The sequence below is a fragment of the Mobula hypostoma genome, chromosome 18, assembly GCF_963921235.1.
Source record: "Mobula hypostoma chromosome 18, sMobHyp1.1, whole genome shotgun sequence".
NCBI lineage: Eukaryota > Metazoa > Chordata > Chondrichthyes > Myliobatiformes > Myliobatidae > Mobula > Mobula hypostoma.
In genome coordinates this window covers 66,740,879-66,760,543 of record NC_086114.1, presented here as the reverse complement: position 1 = coordinate 66,760,543, position 19,665 = coordinate 66,740,879, and the positions used below count along the sequence as shown (strand labels likewise).

At 49.0% G+C, this 19,665-nt stretch overlaps 1 pseudogene; it reads right to left on the bottom strand.

Moving 5' to 3' along the window:
* Window positions 1-12,194, bottom strand: part of LOC134358132 (sin3 histone deacetylase corepressor complex component SDS3-like) — a 74,038-nt pseudogene extending 61,844 nt beyond the window's left edge.
* Window positions 12,195-19,665: the final 7,471 nt, after the last annotated feature.

Sequence of the window (19,665 nt, the reverse complement as noted above, 5' to 3'; positions counted from 1 at the left end):
CAATGGTTGAATGGGGAGGGGAGGGATATGGAAGGGTATGGTCAATGGTTGAATGGGGAGGGGAGGGATATGGAAGGGTATGGTCAATGGTTGAATGGGGAGGGGAGGAGTATGGAAGGGTATGGTCAATGGTTGAATGGGGAGGGGAGGAGTATGGAAGGGTATGGTCAATGGTTGAATGGGGAGAGGAGGGATATGGAAGGGTATGGCCAATGGTTGAATGGGGAGGGGAGGAGTATGGAAGGGTATGGTCAATGGTTGAATGGGGAGGGGAGGAGTATGGAAAGGTATGGCCAATGGTTGAATGGGGAGAGGAAGGATATGGAAGCCTACGGTCAATGGTTGAATGGGGAGGGGAGGAGTATGGAAGGGTATGGTCAATGGTTGAATGGGGAGAGGAGGGATATGGAAGGGTAGTGGTCAATGGTTGAATGGGGAGGGGAGGGATATGGAAGGGTATGGTCAATGGTTGAATGGGGAGGGGAGGGATATGGAAGGGTATGGCCAATGGTTGAATGGAGAGAGGAAGGATATGGAAGCGTACGGTCAATGGTTGAATGGGGAGGGGAGGAGTATGGAAGGGTATGGTCAATGGTTGAATGGGGAGAGGAGGGATATGGAAGGGTGTGGTCAATGGTTGAATGGGGAGGGGAGGAGTATGGAAGGGTATGGTCAATGGTTGAATGGGGCGGGGAGGGATATGGAAGGGTATGGCCAATGGTTGAATGGGGAGAGGAAGGATATGGAAGGGTACGGTCAATGGTTGAATGGGGAGGGGAGGAGTATGGAAGGGTATGGTCAATGGTTGAATGGGGAGAGGAGGGATATGGAAGGGTGTGGTCAATGGTTGAATGGGGAGAGGAGGGATATGGAAGGGTATGGCCAATGGTTGAATGGGGAGGGGAAGGATATGGAAGGGTATGGTCAATAGTTGAATGGGGAGGAGAGGGATACGGAAGGGTATGGTCAATGGTTGAATGGGGAGGGGAGGGATATGGAAGGGTATGGTCAATGGTTGAATGGGGAGAGGAGGGATACGGAAGCATATGGTCAATGGTTGAATGGGGAGGGGAGGAGTATGGAAGGGTATGGCCAATGGCTGAATAGGGCGGGGAGGGGAATGGAAGGGTATGGTCAATGGTTGAATGGGGAGGGGAGGGATATGGAAGGGTATGGTCAATGGTTGAATGGGGAGGGGAGGGATATGGAAGGGTATGGCCAATGGCTGAATGGGGAGGGGAGGGATATGGAAGGGTATGGTCAATGGTTGAATGGGGAGAGGAGGGATACGGAAGCGTATGGTCAATGGTTGAATGGGGAGGGGAGGAGTATGGAAGGGTATGGCCAATGGCTGAATAGGGCGGGGAGGGGAATGGAAGGGTATGGTCAATGGTTGAATGGGGAGGGAAGGGATATGGAAGGGTATGGTCAATGGTTGAATGGGGAGGAGAGGGATATGGAAGGGTAGGGTCAATGGCTGAATAGGGCGGGGAGGGGAATGGAAGGGTATGGTCAATGGTTGAATGGGGAGGGGAGGGATATGGAAGGGTATGGTCAATGGTTGAATGGGGAGGGGAGGGATATGGAAGGGTATGGTCAATGGTTGAATGGGGAGGGGAGGGATATGGAAGGGTGTGGTCAATGGTTGAATGGGGAAGGGAGGGATATGGAAGGGTGTGGTCAATGGTTGAATGGGGAGGGGAGGGATATGGAAGGGTATGGCCAATGGTTGAATGGGGAGGGGAGGGATATGGAAGGGTATGGTCAATGGTTGAATGGGGAGAGGAGGGATACGGAAACGTATGGTCAATGGTTGAATGGGGAGGGGAGGAGTATGGAAGGGTATGGCCAATGGCTGAATAGGGCGGGGAGGGGAATGGAAGGGTATGGTCAATGGTTGAATGGGGAGGGAAGGGATATGGAAGGGTATGGTCAATGGTTGAGTGGGGAGGAGAGGGATATGGAAGGTTATGGTCAATGGTTGAATGGGGAGTGGAGGGATATGGAAGGGTATGGTCAATGGTTGAATGGGGAGGGGAGGGATATGGAAGGGTATGGTCAATGGTTGAATGGGGAGGGGAGGGATATGGAAGGGTGTGGTCAATGGTTGAATGGGGAGGGGAGGGATATGGAAGGGTATGGTCAATGGTTGAATGGGGAGAGGAGGGATACAGAAGCGTATGGTCAATGGTTGAATGGGGAGGGGAGGAGTATGGAAGGGTATGGCCAATGGCTGAATAGGGCGGGGAGGGGAATGGAAGGGTATGGTCAATGGTTGAATGGGGAGGGAAGGGATATGGAAGGGTATGGTCAATGGTTGAGTGGGGAGGAGAGGGATATGGAAGGGTATGGTCAATGGTTGAATTAGGAGGGGAGGGATATGGAAGGGTATGGTCAATGGTTGAATGGGGAGGGGAGGGATATGGAAGGGTATGGTCAATGGTTGAATGGGGAGGGGAGGGATATGGAAGGGTGTGGTCAATGGTTGAATGGGGAGAGGAGGGATACGGAAGCGTATGGTCAATGGTTGAATGGGGAGGGGAGGAGTATGGAAGGGTATGGCCAATGGCTGAATAGGGCGGGGAGGGGAATGGAAGGGTATGGTCAATGGTTGAATGGGGAGGGAAGGGATATGGAAGGGTATGGTCAATGGTTGAATGGGGAGGAGAGGGATATGGAAGGGTATGGTCAATGGTTGAATGGGGAGGGGAGGGATATGGAAGGGTATGGTCAATGGTTGCATGGGGAGGGGAGGGATATGGAAGGGTATGGTCAATGGTTGAATGGGGAGGGGAGGGATATGGAAGGGTGTGGTCAATGGTTGAATGGGGAGGGGAGGGATATGGAAGGGTGTGGTCAATGGTTGAATGGGGAGGGGAGGGATATGGAAGGGTATGGTCAATGGTTGAATGGGGAGAGGAGGGATACGGAAGCGTATGGTCAATGGTTGAATGGGGAGGGGAGGAGTATGGAAGGGTATGGCCAATGGCTGAATAGGGCGGGGAGGTGTATGGAAGGGTATGGTCAATGGTTGAATGGGGAGGAGAGGGATATGGAAGGGTATGGTCAATGGTTGAATGGGGAGGGGAGGGTTATGGAAGGGTATGGTCAATGGTTGAATGGGGAGGGGAGGGATATGGAAGGGTATGGTCAATGGTTGAATGGGGAGGGGAGGGATATGGAAGGGTATGGTCAATGGTTGAATGGGAAGAGGAGGGATATGGAAGGGTATGGTCAATGGTTGAATGGGGAGGGGAGGGATATGGAAGGGTATGGCCAATGGTTGAATGGGGAGGGAAGGGATATGGAAGGGTGTGGTCAATGGTTGAATGGGGAGGGGAGGGATATGGAAGGGTATGGTCAATGGTTGAATGGGGAGAGAAGGGATATGGAAGGCTGTGGTCAATGGTTGAATGGGGAGGGGAGGGATATGTAATGGTATGGCCCATGGTTGAATGGGGAGGGGAGGGATATGGAAGGGTATGGCCCATGGTTGAATGGGGAGGGGAGGGATATGGAAGGGTATGGTCAATGGTTGAATGCGGAGGGGAGGGATATGGAAGGGTGTGGTCAATGGTTGAATGGGGAGGGGAGGGATATGGAAGGGTATGGCCCATGGTTGAATGGGGAGGGGAGGGATATGGAAGGGTATGGTCAATGGTTGAATGGGGAGGGGAGGGATATGGAAGGGTGTGGTCAATGGTTGAATGGGGAGGGGAGGGATATGGAAGGGTATGGCCCATGGTTGAATGGGGAGGGGAGGGATATGGAAGGGTATGGTCAATGGTTGAATGGGGAGGGGAGGGTATGGAAGGGTATGGCCCATGGTTGAATGGGGCGGGGAGGGGAATGGAAGGGTATGGCCAATGGCTGAATGGGGAGGGGAGGGATATGGAAGGGTATGGCCAATGGTTGAATGGGGTGGGGAAGGATATGGAAGGGTATGGTCAATGGTTGAATGGGGAGGAGAGGGATACGGAAGGGTATGGTCAATGGTTGAATGGGGAGGGGAGGGATATGGAAGGGTATGGTCAATGGTTGAATGGGGAGAGGAGGGATACGGAAGCGTATGGTCAATGGTTGTATGGGGAGTGGAGGAGTATGGAAGGGTATGGCCAATGGCTGAATGGGGAGGGGAGGGATATGGAAGGGTGTGGTCAATGGTTGAATGGGGAGGGGAGGGATATGGAAGGGTATGGCCAATGGTTGAATGGGGAGGGGAGAGATATGGAAGGGTATGGTCAATGGTTGAATGGGGAGGGGAGGGATATGGAAGGGTATGGCCAATGGTTGAATGGGGAGGGGAGGGATATGGAAGGGTATGGCCAATGGCTGAATGGGGCGGGGAGCGATATGGAAGGGTATGGTCAATGGTTGAATAGGGAGGGGAGGGATATGGAAGGGTATGGCCAATGGCTGAATGGGGAGGGGAGGGATATGGAAGGGTATGGTCAATGGTTGAATGGGGAGCGGAGGGATATGGAAGGGTATGGTCAATGGTTGAATGGGGAGTGGAGGGATATGGAAGGGTATGGTCAATGGTTGAATGGGGAGGGGAGGGATATGGAAGGGTATGGTCAATGGTTGAATGGGGAGGGGAGGGTATGGAAGGGTATGGCCCATGGTTGAATGGGGCGGGGAGGGGAATGGAAGGGTATGCCCAATGACTGAATAGGGCGGGGAGGGGAATGGAAGGGTATGGTCAATGGTTGAATGGGAAGGGAAGGGATATGGATTGGTATGTCCAATGGTTGAATGGGGAGGGGAGCAGTATGGAAGGGTATGGCCAATGGCTGAATGGGGAGGGGAGGGATATGGAAGGGTATGGTCAATGGTTGAATGGGAAGAGGAGGGATATGGAAGGGTATGGTCAATGGTTGAATGGGGAGGGGAGGGATATGGAAGGGTATGGCCAATGGTTGAATGGGGAGGGAAGGGATATGGAAGGGTGTGGTCAATGGTTGAATGGGGAGGGGAGGGATATGGAAGGGTATGGTCAATGGTTGAATGGGGAGAGAAGGGATATGGAAGGCTGTGGTCAATGGTTGAATGGGGAGGGGAGGGATATGTAATGGTATGGCCCATGGTTGAATGGGGAGGGGAGGGATATGGAAGGGTATGGCCCATGGTTGAATGGGGAGGGGAGGGATATGGAAGGGTATGGTCAATGGTTGAATGCGGAGGGGAGGGATATGGAAGGGTGTGGTCAATGGTTGAATGGGGAGGGGAGGGATATGGAAGGGTATGGCCCATGGTTGAATGGGGAGGGGAGGGATATGGAAGGGTATGGTCAATGGTTGAATGGGGAGGGGAGGGATATGGAAGGGTGTGGTCAATGGTTGAATGGGGAGGGGAGGGATATGGAAGGGTATGGCCCATGGTTGAATGGGGAGGGGAGGGATATGGAAGGGTATGGTCAATGGTTGAATGGGGAGGGGAGGGTATGGAAGGGTATGGCCCATGGTTGAATGGGGCGGGGAGGGGAATGGAAGGGTATGGCCAATGGCTGAATGGGGAGGGGAGGGATATGGAAGGGTATGGCCAATGGTTGAATGGGGTGGGGAAGGATATGGAAGGGTATGGTCAATGGTTGAATGGGGAGGAGAGGGATACGGAAGGGTATGGTCAATGGTTGAATGGGGAGGGGAGGGATATGGAAGGGTATGGTCAATGGTTGAATGGGGAGAGGAGGGATACGGAAGCGTATGGTCAATGGTTGTATGGGGAGGGGAGGAGTATGGAAGGGTATGGCCAATGGCTGAATGGGGAGGGGAGGGATATGGAAGGGTGTGGTCAATGGTTGAATGGGGAGGGGAGGGATATGGAAGGGTATGGCCAATGGTTGAATGGGGAGGGGAGAGATATGGAAGGGTATGGTCAATGGTTGAATGGGGAGGGGAGGGATATGGAAGGGTATGGCCAATGGTTGAATGGGGAGGGGAGGGATATGGAAGGGTATGGCCAATGGCTGAATGGGGCGGGGAGCGATATGGAAGGGTATGGTCAATGGTTGAATAGGGAGGGGAGGGATATGGAAGGGTATGGCCAATGGCTGAATGGGGAGGGGAGGGATATGGAAGGGTATGGTCAATGGTTGAATGGGGAGCGGAGGGATATGGAAGGGTATGGTCAATGGTTGAATGGGGAGTGGAGGGATATGGAAGGGTATGGTCAATGGTTGAATGGGCAGGGGAGGGATATGGATGGGTATGGTCAATGGTTGAATGGGGAGGGGAGGGTATGGAAGGGTATGGCCCATGGTTGAATGGGGCGGGGAGGGGAATGGAAGGGTATGCCCAATGACTGAATAGGGCGGGGAGGGGAATGGAAGGGTATGGTCAATGGTTGAATGGGAAGGGAAGGGATATGGAAGGGTATGTCCAATGGTTGAATGGGGAGGGGAGCAGTATGGAAGGGTATGGCCAATGGCTGAATGGGGAGGGGAGGGATATGGAAGGGTATGGCCAATGGTTGAATGGGGAGGGGTGGGATACGGAAGGGTATGGCCAATGGCTGAATGGGGAGGGGAGGGATATGGAAGGGTATGGTCAATGGTTGAATGGGGAGGGAAGGGATATGGAAGGGTGTGGTCAATGGTTGAATGGGGGAGGGGAGGGATATGGAAGGGTATGGCCAATGGCTGAATGGGGAGGGGAGGGATATGGAAGGGTATGGTCAATGGTTGAATGGGGAGGGGAGGGATATGGAAGGGTATGGTCAATGTTTGAATGGGTAGGGGAGGGTATGGAAGGGTATGGCCCATGGTTGAATGGGGCGGGGAGGGGAATGGAAGGGTATGGCCAATGGTTGAATGGGGAGGGGAGCGATATGGAAGGGTATGGGCAATGGTTGAATGGGGAGGGGAGGAGTATGGAAGGGTATGGCCAATGGCTGAATGGGGAGGGGAGGGATATGGAAGGTTATGGCCAATGGTTGAATGCGGAGGGGAGGGATATGGAAGGGTATGGCCAATGGCTGAATGGGGCGGGGAGGGATATGGAAGGGTATGGTCAATGGTTGAATGGGGAGGGAAGGGATATGGAAGGGTGTGGTCAATGGTTGAATGGGGGAGGGGAGGGATATGGAAGGGTATGGCCAATGGCTGAATGGGGAGGGGAGGGATATGGAAGGGTATGGTCAATGGTTGAATAGGGCGGGGAGGGGAATGGAAGGGTATGGTCAATGGTTGAATGGGGAAGGGAGGGATATGGAAGGGTATGGAAGGGTATGGTCAATGGTTGAATAGGGAGAGGAGGGATATAGAAACATAGAAACATAGAAAATAGGTGCAGGAGTAGGCCATTCGGCCCTTCGAGCCTGCACCGCCATTTATTATGATCATGGCTGATCATCCAACTTGGGGAGGGGAGGGGAGGCTATGGAAGGGTATGGTCAATGGGAGTAGGCAGGATAACAGATCAGCATTGACAGATGAGACAAACGGCCTGTTCTGTGTCTCTGACCTACTTTTCTCAGCAGCTTCACCCCCAGGCAACATTAAAAATTAAAGAGAGCTGAACATCCTCTCATTCAGATTCAGATTCATTTATTGATCACATACATTGAAACATGCATTGCTCTTGTTTAGGGCCAGCACAGCTTAATGGTGTGCTGGGGGAGGCCATCAAGTGTTTGCCACACACTCCGGTGCCAACATGCCAAGTCCAACGTGTTCTGCAGAGCATAATGAAACAGAACAAAAAGCAACAAAACAACAGCAAAATAAGCCCCTTTCATCCCTCCCATCCACACGTGGACAGTCCACTAAATGGACGACAGGCCTCCTGGTTTCCAGACTCCAGGATTCAGCCATTGGGCTATAACTTCCCGATTTCTGATCGACCTGTGGGATTCGATTTTCAGTACTGACCTACTGGATTTGCTAATGAGACACAAACTCCAGGGGTGCCGAAGCAACGGCATTGTGATTCCTCGCCTGGGTCAGCCTGACAACTACAGATGTCACGTATCACCCATCTATATCTCTTGTCTTCAACTGTGGTGTCGGGATCTAGACTGGGGATTTCCTTGTCCACTGAGTGTGGAGCAGAGGCCTAGACTGAGGATGTCCTTTGTCACCCATTGATTTCACTGACCTTCGAGCGTGGAGCAGGGGCCTAAACTGGGCATGTCCTTGACCACTGGCCTTCGAGTGTGGAGTGGGGCCTAAACTGGGGATGTCCTTTGTCCGCAGACCTTTCTAGTGTGGAGCAGGGACCTAGACTGGAGATATTCTTGTCTACTGGCCTTCGAGTGTGGATCAGGGGCCTAGGTTGGGGATGTCCTTGTCCTCTGGCCTTTGAGTGTGGAGCTGGGGCCTAGGCTGGGGATGTCCTTGTCCACTGGCCTTCGAGTGTGGAGTGGGGGCCTAGCCTGGGGATGTCCTTGTCCACTGGCCCTCAAGTGTGGCGTGGGGGCTTAGGCTGGGGATGTCCTTGTCCTCTGGCCTTTGAGTGTGGAGCTGGGGCCTAGGCTGGGGATGTCCTTGTCCACTGGCCCTCAAGTGTGGCGTGGGGGCTTAGGCTGGGGATGTCCTTGTCCTCTGGCCTTTGAGTGTGGAGCTGGGGCCTAGGCTGGGGATGTCCTTGTCCACTGGCCTTCGAGTGTGGAGCAGGGGCCTAGACTGGGGATGTCCTTGTCCATGGCCTTTGAATGTGGAGTGGGGGCCTAGCCTGGGGATGTTCTTGTCCATGGTCTTTTGAGTGTGGAGTGGGGGCCTAGCCTGGGGAGGTCCTTGTCCACTGGCCCTCAAGTGTGGAGTGGGGGCCTAGGCTGGGGATGTCCTTTGTCACTCATCCACAGTGCTGGATTACTCATTCCACAACTCTTGCTGTCTACAACCTGATAATTTTACTCACTTCTAAAGGTCAATGCAAAGCTTCTCATTGACAATGAATTATAAACATTGGTTGAATTAAAACTTTTCTTGTACAGAGTTGAGGGAACCAATTCATATTACGGTGAGTCACCTCCTGAAGTGCTGCTTTTGTTATTGCAGTTATCTATTTATCTATCATCTATCCATCTGTCTATCTACCTAACTGTCTCTCTCTCTTTCTATATCTGTCCATCTATCTACCTATTGCTACCTGTCTATATCTATATCTATCTATCTATCTATCTATATCTATGCATCTCTCTATTTATTTACTTATTTATTCAGGGATATCATATGGTAGCAGGCCTTCTGGCCAACAACCCCACGCGGCCCAATTGTACCCAGTTAAACAGTACCTAATTGTACCTATTGTAAACAGTTAAATTCTTCTGATTCTAATCTGTTTACCTTTTCAGGGTGGCTGGGGCCTTGTCAGGATCGTTGATCTACAGTGACACTCAAACTGTGGTTCTGCATGGTGGTGTGTTCCCATTCTGGGAGCTGATGTTCAAAATGTCCAGGTTTAGCCTGTGGTCGGGTGTCTTTGGGTCGTTGTGCAGCCCCGTGCACACGAATTCTGGCCAGTGTCATGAACTGAACTGAACCGTAGCCCCTTCCTTCGCCGTCTCACCCCAAAACATCGACTGCTTATTCATTTCCGCAGATGCCGCCTAACCAGCATTTGTGTGGGTTATAAACTATCTAGTTTTTTCCTCACTGTGCACACATTTTCACATTTTGGGACTTACTGGAACACTTCCACCTGCTAGCGTGGCAGAGCCAGTTTTATTTCAGGAGACGCAGAGCCCATACGGAGCCTCGACATCGCAGTTGTCCAGGCGATGCCAGTACATGCTGGTACAGGCACAGTGCTGAACACCACGTGCGGCTGTGACCTGTAATCTCACCACTCAGCAACGCAGCTAGTCATCTGCCAGCCACTGTCAGGGTGACTACATTCTGATAATTCCTCTTCAACAGCCAGGAGTTCAAAGAGGCTTTTGGCCACAGCTCTGGACCTGCACCTGCATGGGTCCTGAGCAGTTTTGGCTGGATTTAGACACAGGGTCGCTGACCGGAACTGTTGATAATCTCTTAAGACAGCCTTTCAACTGCACACAGTCATGTTGTACTCATCCTTAACAGACCGCACAGCCTGTGAATGGCACAAAATGCAAAGGCGGTAAAGAGCACACGAAGTTAGGAAATCAGCAAGCTGGCCTTCACATTTACTGCAGATGTAAACTAGAACTAGAGAAACTATTTGTAATGTCAAGGATCAAACTACAAAAGTACAAAGTACAAGTGAAATCTATTATCAAGGTACATCTACAGCACCAAACACGACGCTGAGATTTGTTCTCTTGCGGGCATTCACAGTAGAACAGAGAAACACAACAGAATTAATGAAGACTGCACACAGCCAAAGACTGACAAACAACCAGTGTGCAAAAGAAAACAAGCTGCACAAGTGTAAACGAGAAATCACACCATAATAGCTTTAAGGATCAACATTATCTGCCTACTTCCACGTACTCTTGTTAATTTTGGATAATAATAATAAAAAGATTTGAAAAGAAAGAAAGGACATTACCTGCATATACATTTATGTGTATTAGGAACTTATTGTGGTGTGTTGCTGAAGGTGCGACGTGCAATGAAAAACAACGTTCAACAACCATAAAGAATAAGGAATTATATAAAAATAAAGTTGAAGTACAGATCTGGATTAAAATGTGCATCAACACATAAATACCAGCACGTATTTACTATATAAACAGCATTGAACGTGTTTACAGTGCAGTGAGTGAAGGGCATGGAAGAAAGGGAAAGGGGAGCAGCAGCAGAGGGGGTGATGGGGGTAATGGGCAGGTAAGGAGATAAGGTGAGAGAGGAAAAAGGGGAATGGGGGTTAGTGAAGGAGGGGGCATTACCGGAAGTTTGGGAAATTGATGTTCATGCCATCCGGTTGCCTCACTGTGGCAGTAGAGGAGGCCCTTTCTGACATGTCAGTCCATGAGGCCACACTCAGGTTGGAGGAGCAACACCTTATATTCCATCTGGGTAGCCTCCAACCTGTTGACATGAACACCCCACTTTCAAATCTCTTACTAGCTCTTCTTTCAGTTAATCCTGACGAAGGGTCTCAGCCTGAAACGTCAGCTGTACCTCTTCCTAGAGATGCTGCCTGGCCTGCTGCGTTCACCAGCAACTTTGATGTGTGTGGCATGAACACCTCCTCCTTCCGTTTCTTCCATGGCCTTCTGTCCTCTCCTATCAGATTCTCCCTTCTCCAGCCCTTAATCTCTTTCACCAATCTACTTCCCAGCTCTTCCTCTTCCTTCTCAGACCTGACGAAGGGTCTCAGCCCAAAATGTTGACTGTTTCCTATTTTCCATAGATACTGGCTGGCCTGCTCAGTTCTTCCAGAATTTTGTGTTTGGTTGATCAAATTAACTGCCTGAGGAAGAAACTTTTAAGATGGTTGAGGCCTACAGCACTTTTTAGAAGGGAGCTTTTGGAAAAGGCAGGTTTCTGGGCGGGTAGTGTCCACAATGACCTCCTACCCACTTCATTGTCCTGGACACATAGGAGTCCTGCAGTGATGGTAGGTATTTTCTGCTGCCTTGCCAGTTCACTGTAGTTTTTGAATGTCACAACCTTTAACGCAGTGGCAGTAGAAAGTCGGGCAACTTTTGCTGAGGGACATGTGCGAGGGACAGCAGAGATCCTAATTGCAGTCTTAACCAGGAAATCAATAACTTGCGGCATCAGAGAACGTCTGGAGAAACAGACACTCACTCACCACTGAGAAGTGGTGACACCAGCATATCATGAGCATTCTTTCAAATTAATAAGTGCAGGCTCGAGTTTCTACAAACCACGGCAGGAATACGAGGACAGTAAAAAAAACAACAGAACAAAATCCTTGCAAGCAGCACTGGCAGGTTCATTGAGCTGAAGGCAGAGCATACTGTTGGGGAGTGTTTTTTCTGGGCACTCAGCAGTATAATTGCTCAGAATCTAGGTCAGTGTGACGTAACACGAGATGCAAACACTCTGAAATCACTGTGTGAACTGTCAAGACAGCAGAAAATATCATTGGCTGCAGTCTACCGTCACTACAGGCTGAAATCACTGCAACAGCGAAGCTGTCAAGTTCTGCTCATTATCCTAGGTTGGCCGTGGTGCTGGCTTCATTTGCTTCCTCTTACCGTCCCTGGATCTGGATGTGAAACTCAGGACTCGCATTCACTGCCCAACTCTTAATTGCTCTTAAGAAGGTGGCGGCGAGCCTCATTGGAACCTCTGCCATCCTTCTGGAGTAGATAAACACAAGAGATTCTACAGATGCTAGAAATCGGAGCAACACACACAAAATACCGGAGAAACTCAGCAGGTCAGGCAGCATCTATTGACAGGAATAACAGTTGACGTTTTAGGCTGGGACCCTTCACCAGTCCTGATTAAGAGCCTTGGGTCAAAGTGTCAGAATCAGACTCCAATTTAATATCACTGGCACATGTTGTTGAATTTGTTGTTTTATAGTAGCAGTACATTAAAATACATAACAAAAAGAACTAAAAACTACAAATCACAGTAAGTATATATATATATATATATATATATATATATATATAATTAAATGAGTAATGTAGAAAGAGAGGGAAAATCGTGAGGTGCTGTTCAAGGATTCAATGTCCATTCAGAACTCTAATAGTGGAGGGAAAGAAGCTTGTGCAGAAATGTTGAGTGTGTGCCTTCTGACTCCTGTACTTCCTCCCTGATGGTGATGGTGATGAGAAGAGTGAATGCCCTGGGTAATGGGGGCCTTCAATGCAGGATACCACGTTTTTGAGCAATCAGCTTCTGAAGGCGTCCTCAATGCTGGGGAGCTGCTGCCCATGTTGGAACTGGCTGAGTTTACAACTTTCTGCCTCTACTGTTCATTCCCCTCCATAGATGCTGCCGGACAGCTGACTTCTCCGGCATTTTTTGTGTGTTCATCCAGTGAAGATGCTTCCCCGCTGTCACAGGAGAGGGAGCTCCAGGGTTTAGCAACGATGAAAGAATGGCAGTATTTCTTCTCATCTGGATAGTGAGTAGAAGGCTGTAGTGACTCTTTCTCTGCACCTTCTCATCTATCTCGGTGCTGGAAGTCCCAGGGTTGGGGAGATACTGTTGGAATCATCTATCTCGGTGCTGGAAGTCCCGGGGTTGGGGAGATAGTATTGGAATCATGTATCTAGGTGCTGGAAGACTTGGATTGGGGAGATACTGTTGGAATCATGTATCTCAGTGCTGGATGTCCCAGGGTTGGGGAGATACTGTTGAAATCATGTCTCTCGGTGCTGGATGTCCCAGGGTTGGGGAGATACTGTTGGAATCATGTATCTCGGTGCTGTATGTCCCAGGGTTTGGGGAGATACTGTTGGAATCATGTATCTCGGTGCTGGAAGTCCCGGGGTTGGGGAGATACTGTTGGAATCATCTATCTCGGTGCTGGATGTCCCAGGGTTGGGGAGATACTGTTGGAATCATCTATCTCGGTGCTGGATGTCCCAGGGTTGGGAAGATACTGTTGGAATCATCTATCTCGGTGCTGGATGTCCCAGGGTTGGGGAGATACTGTTGGAATCATCTATCTCGGTGCTGGATGTCCCAGGGTTGGGGAGATACTGTTGGAATCATCTATCTCGGTGCTGGATGTCCCGGGGTTGGGGAGATACTGTTGGAATCATGTATCTCGGTGCTGGATGTCCCAGGGTTGGGGAGATACTGTTGGAATCATGTATCTCGGTGCTGGAAGTCCCAGGGTTAGGGAGATACTGTTGGAATCATATATCTTGATGCTGGATGTCCCGGGGTTGGAGAGATAGTATTGGAATCATGTCTCTTGGTGCTGGATGTCCCAGGGTTGGGGAGATACTGTTGGAACCATCTATCTCGGTGCTGGATGTCCCAGGGTTGGGGAGATACTGTTGGAATCATCTATCTCGGTGCTGGATGCCCCAGGGTTGGGGAGATACTGTTGGAATCATCTATCTCGGTGCTGGATGTCCCGGGGTTGGGGAGATACTGTTGGAATCATGTATCTCGGTGCTGGATGTCCCGGGGTTGGGGAGATACTGTTGGAATCATCTATCTCGGTGCTGGATGTCCCAGGGTTGGGGAGATACTGTTGGAATCATGTATCTTGGTGCTGGATGTCCCAGGGTTGGGGAGATACTGTTGGAATCATGTATCTTGGTGCTGGAAGTCCCAGGGTTAGGGAGATACTGTTGGAATCATATATCTTGATGCTGGATGTCCCGGGGTTGGAGAGATAGTATTGGAATCATGTCTCTCGGTGCTGGATGTCCCAGGGTTGGGGAGATACTGTTGGAATCATGTATCTCGGTGCTGGATGTCCCAGGGTTGGGGAGATACTGTTGGAATCACGTATCTTGGTGTTGGATGTCCTGGGGTTGGGGAGATACTGTTGGAATCATGTATCTCGGTGCTGGAAGTCCCAGGGTTAGGGAGATACTGTTGGAATCATATATCTTGATGCTGGATGTCCAAGGGTTGGGGAGATAGTATTGGAATCATGTATCTCGGTGCTGGATGTCCCGGGGTTGGGGAGATACTGTTGGAATCATGTATCTTGATGCTGGAAGTCCCGGAGTTGGGGAGATACTGTTGGAATCATGTATCTCGGTGCTGGATGTCCCAGGGTTGGGGAGATACTGTTGGAATCATGTATCTGGGTGCTGGAAGTCCCGGGGTTGGGGAGATGCTGTTGGAATCAGGTATCTCGGTGCTGGATGTCCCGGGGTTGGGGAGATAGTATTGGAATCATGTCTCTCGGTGCTGGATGTCCCAGGGTTGGGGAGATACTGTTGGAATCACGTATCTTGGTGTTGGATGTCCCAGGGTTGGGGAGATACTGTTGGAATCATGTATCTGGGTGCTGGAAGTCCCGGGGTTGGGGAGATGCTGTTGGAATCATGTATCTCGGTGCTGGATGTCCCGGGGTTGGGGAGATAGTATTGGAATCATATATCTTGATGCTGGATGTCCTGGGGTTGGGGAGATAGTATTGGAATCATGTCTCTCGGTGCTGGATGTCCCAGGGTTGGGGAGATACTGTTGGAATCACGTATCTTGGTGTTGGATGTCCCAGGGTTGGGGAGATACTGTTGGAATCATATATCTGGGTGCTGGAAGTCCCGGGATTGGGGAGATAGTATTGGAATCATGTATCTCGGTGCTGGATGTCCCGGGGTTGGGGAGATACTGTTGGAATCATGTATCTTGGTGTTGGATGTCCCGGGGTTGGGGAGATACTGTTGGAATCATATATCTTGATGCTGGATGTCCTGGGGTTGGGGAGATAGTATTGGAATCATGTATCTCGGTGCTGGATGTCCTGGGTTTGGGAGGTACTGTTGGAATCATGTATCTCAGTGCTGGATGTCCTGGGTTTGGGAGGTACTGTTTGAAAAGCCTGAGCATGTTACTGCAGAAATTTCACTCCAGCATTTCAGTGAGCCAGTGGTGAGAGGAAGGAATGCTTTGGGAAGTGGATGGAGAGCTGGTCATGTTGGTTCTACTCTAGGAAGATATCGAGCTTATTGAGAGCTATTGGAGCTGCACTTCGAGGCCTTTCCTATATATTTGCTGTATCACCATACTAGTGTGTTGTGTGAATGATTAACTAGGCCACAGAGTGGAGGAAGTCTTCAATCAGAAGGCAGCACTTTGTCTTTACAAACTTGACCCAGTGATGTCACTGACAGGTGCATCTACCACAGGTAGACTGGAGAGCGCAAGTCAAGTAAATCCTTGTGTACTGTCTCCTTCACTGCCTGCTGAAATCCCAGTCTTCCAGCTACATTATTTCAAGCCCAATCATAGGTGGTGCATGACCAATGTGGCTTTAAGCATTAAACTACCTTCTCATGATACACAGCCAGTGCTCACATAACATGACATGGAAATAATTCACCAGCTAAGTAATACTTCAAGGGCTCCGCAGATTACACTGGGGCTTCCAAGACTACTCCCTCGCACCGGGGTCTGACTCTGCCACCCCAAATGCATGTAAAACATGTCATAGAGGAGCAATCACATCGCCGTCTGTTACGGCAATTTGAATGTGCAGGAAGGTTAGAAGCTGTAAAGAGTAGAGTGGATTTTGCCCAGTATCTCTTGAGCACATCCCTCCCCACCATTGGTCGTATCTCCAGGAGGCTCTGGACTCTGCTCAACACATCCCTCCCCACCATTGGTCGTATCTCCAGGAAGCTCTGCCTCTGGAAGACAGAATCCAGAATCAAGGATCTCGGCCATCTGGGCCATGCCATCTTCTCGCAGGAGGTGCTGAAGCCCGAGGTCTCACACCATCAGGTTCAAGAGCAGCTACTTCCCTTCAACCATTTGGTACTTGAACGCACTGGTACAAACCGAATCACTCCCTCATCACAGGAGTACTGTGACCACTTTGACCATTTTGCTTTGACATTGATTTTTTTCTTTTTCACTTGTAATTGTGTTTCCTTGCAAAAATTGTTTAATCTGTGTATTGACGCTGCAACTGTGAGATTTTCATTGCGCCTGTACACACGTGGACAATAAACTCCACTTTGAACATGGTTCTGTAAGTACATCTCTATCAGGCTGCTGAATGAATTACATGACAACAGGTCTTCCAGTGTTCATGCCAGTCTCCAGCTGTTAGTTAAAATTACTTTGCTAAATCAACAGGGCTGCTTCCAGCAACTTTGCTATCTTGAAATTCAGCTCAAACACAAGAGATCCTGCAGATGCTGGAAATCGAGAACAACACACACAAATACCCTTTTTTTTAACCTTTCCTTCTTCTTCTTCTATTCCTCACTCTGCCTTCCTACCTCTTCTCCTCACCTGCCTATCCCACCTCATTCCTTTCCTCACATGCTCCACTCTCCTCTCCTATCAGATTTCTTCCTCTCCAGCCCTTTGCATTTTCCACCCCATACCTCCCAACTTTTTACTTCATCCTCCTCATCCCACCCAGCTGGCTTCACCAAGCACCACCTAGATTATTCTCCTTCCCCTACCCCCACTTTCTTACTCTGGCATCTTCTCCCTTCCTTTCCAGTCCTGATGAAGGATCATGGCCTGAAATGTCATCAGGTTATTCACTTCCATCGATGCTGAGTTCCTGCAGCATTTTGTAAGTGTTTAGATTGTCTGGTTTTCTTCACTTTCTGCTTCAACAGAGCAATTAAGGAACAATAGGTTAATGGACCAGCCAAGAGTCAAACACAGTGCTGTGGTCTGGAGTCGGAATGACAGAGGAGGAGAATTAGGCCATTCGGCCTGTCGAGTGTCCCACTGTTTCATCACCGCTAATTTATTTTCCCTCTCAACCCCATTCTTTAGCTTTCTCTCTGTAACCTTTGGTGTTCTGACTGATCAAGTACCGATTAGCCTCTACTTCAAATATACTCAACAGATTAGAGCTTCATTGTCACTGCTGAAGACAACAGGACTGCAGTACTGCTCCATTCAGTGTAAAACAGCGTCCTGGCAACCCGATTAATAAAAACACAAGGACCATGTTTAAAAACCATCTGAGTTATTTCGAGTGTCATCTGACTTACAACTGAATTGGAAACAAACAACTCTAAAATTAAAAGGAACTGTGGCTGCCGCATTCAATTATTGCACCTGCTCATGTTATAAAATACAATACCAAATATAAAATAGTATCAAGAATTAAAGCTGAAATTAAAAAAAAACAAAGAGCTCTGAAATCAACGAAAGGTAGCTGTCCCGTTTAAACCCAAATATTACACAAGTCCATGTACACCCAATGACTTGACCAATGACCAATGACCAATGACCAATGACCAATGACCAATGACTTGACCAATGACCAATGACCAATGACTGTGTGTGGCAATGAATTCCACAAATTCATCACCTTCTGGCTAAAGAAATTCCTCATCTCTGTTCTAAAGGGACACCTATTCTGAGGTAGTCCCTCTGGTCCAAGACCTCCCCACTATTGAAAACATCCTCTTTATGTCCACTCTATGTAGGCCTTTCTATGTTCAGTAGGTTTCAATGAGAATTCCACCCCCTACCCCCTCCACTGCCCAATAGAGATACGGGACAGAACAGGAAAAAGCCTTTCGGCCATGATGTCTGTGCTAACCATAATGTCAATTCCTTCTGCAATGTACATGTTCCATTTGTCTCCGTACTCTGGCTATGTGTCTGCCCGAAACACCTTCTCAATGTTGCCATTGTATCTGCATACACCACTTTTCCTGAGCAGTATGTTCTAGGCACCTAGCACTGTCTGCGTAAAATACCTTGGGAATAAACTTTCCTTCTCTCACTTTAAGTGTATTCTCTCAATTTAAATTTGTCCATCTTTCCTTACTACAATCCAGTCAACCTCCGAGAGATTCTCTTCTGCACCCTCTCCAAAGCCTTGCCACCTTTTCTACACTGTGGTGACAAGAACTCCAAGTTATCTGTGGTTGGCTGCTCAACTACTGGTTGCCATGGCAGCATAGCCTTTAGCACAATGCTCCTACAGCTTGGACTTTGGCATTCAATCCTGGTATCCTCTGTAAGGAGCCTTGATGTCTCCTTGTGGACCGTGTGGGTTTTCCCTGGTGCCCCGGTTTCCTCCCACAGTCCAAAGATGTAGCGGGAAGGTTAATTTGTCACTGTAAATTTCTCTGATTGGGTTAGAGTTAAATTGATGCTGTCTCGGGTTTCTGGGAGGCACAGCTCAAAGGGCCGTGTGGGTCTGCTCTGCACTATATCGCCAAATAAATAAATAAATCGAGGAGAAGGAAAACTCTGATCTCAAACCGCAGCTATACCCACTCATGGGGAATGCTTCGGGAGTAAACCCTGAGGAAAAATCCCGAGCTCAAATCCCTAAGGCAGAGGTACAGGAGCCCCAGGACTCCCACCTGCAGGTTCAGGAACAGTTATTACTCCTCAATCATCAGGCTCTTGAACCAGAGGGGATAACTTCACTTAATTTCACTTGCCCCATTGTTCAAGTGTTCTCACAACCTGGTCTCACTTTCAAGGACTCTTTATCTCCTGTTCTTGATATTTATTGCTTATTTATTTATTATTATTTCTTTATTTTTCTATTTGCACAGTTTGTTGCCTTTTGCACACTGGTTGGTGTGGTTTTTCATTAATTCTGTTATGATTATTATTCTATGGATCTATTGACTAAGTTTACAAGAAAATGAGGTTGTATATGGTGACAATCAATTTACCTTGAACTCTGAATTTTGAAATTTATTAACAAAGTATATCTATGTCACCTTCGAGATTTATTTTCTTGCAGGCATTCACAGTAAATGGAAAGAAACACAATAGAACCAATGAATCCTGCAGACAAGGCAAACAACCAGTCTGCAAAACAACAACAATGTGCAAATAAAAAAGAAAAAACAAACAAATTAATAATTATAAATAAATAAGCAATAGATATTGAGAACATGAGAAAAAGAGTCTTTGAAAGTGAGTCAATAGGTTGTGAGAATAGTTCAGTGATCGGACGAGTGAAGTTGAGTGAAGTTATCCCCTCTGGTTTAAGAGCCTAATGGTTGAGGGTAATAACTGTTCCTGAACCTGGTGGTGTGGGTCCTGAGGCTCCTGTACCTCCTTCCTGATGGCAGCAGCGAGAAGACAGCGTGGCCTGGATGGATGGATGCTGCTTTCCTGCAACAACCCTCCATGTAGATGTGCTCGATGGGAATAAATGCCCAGATCGAACT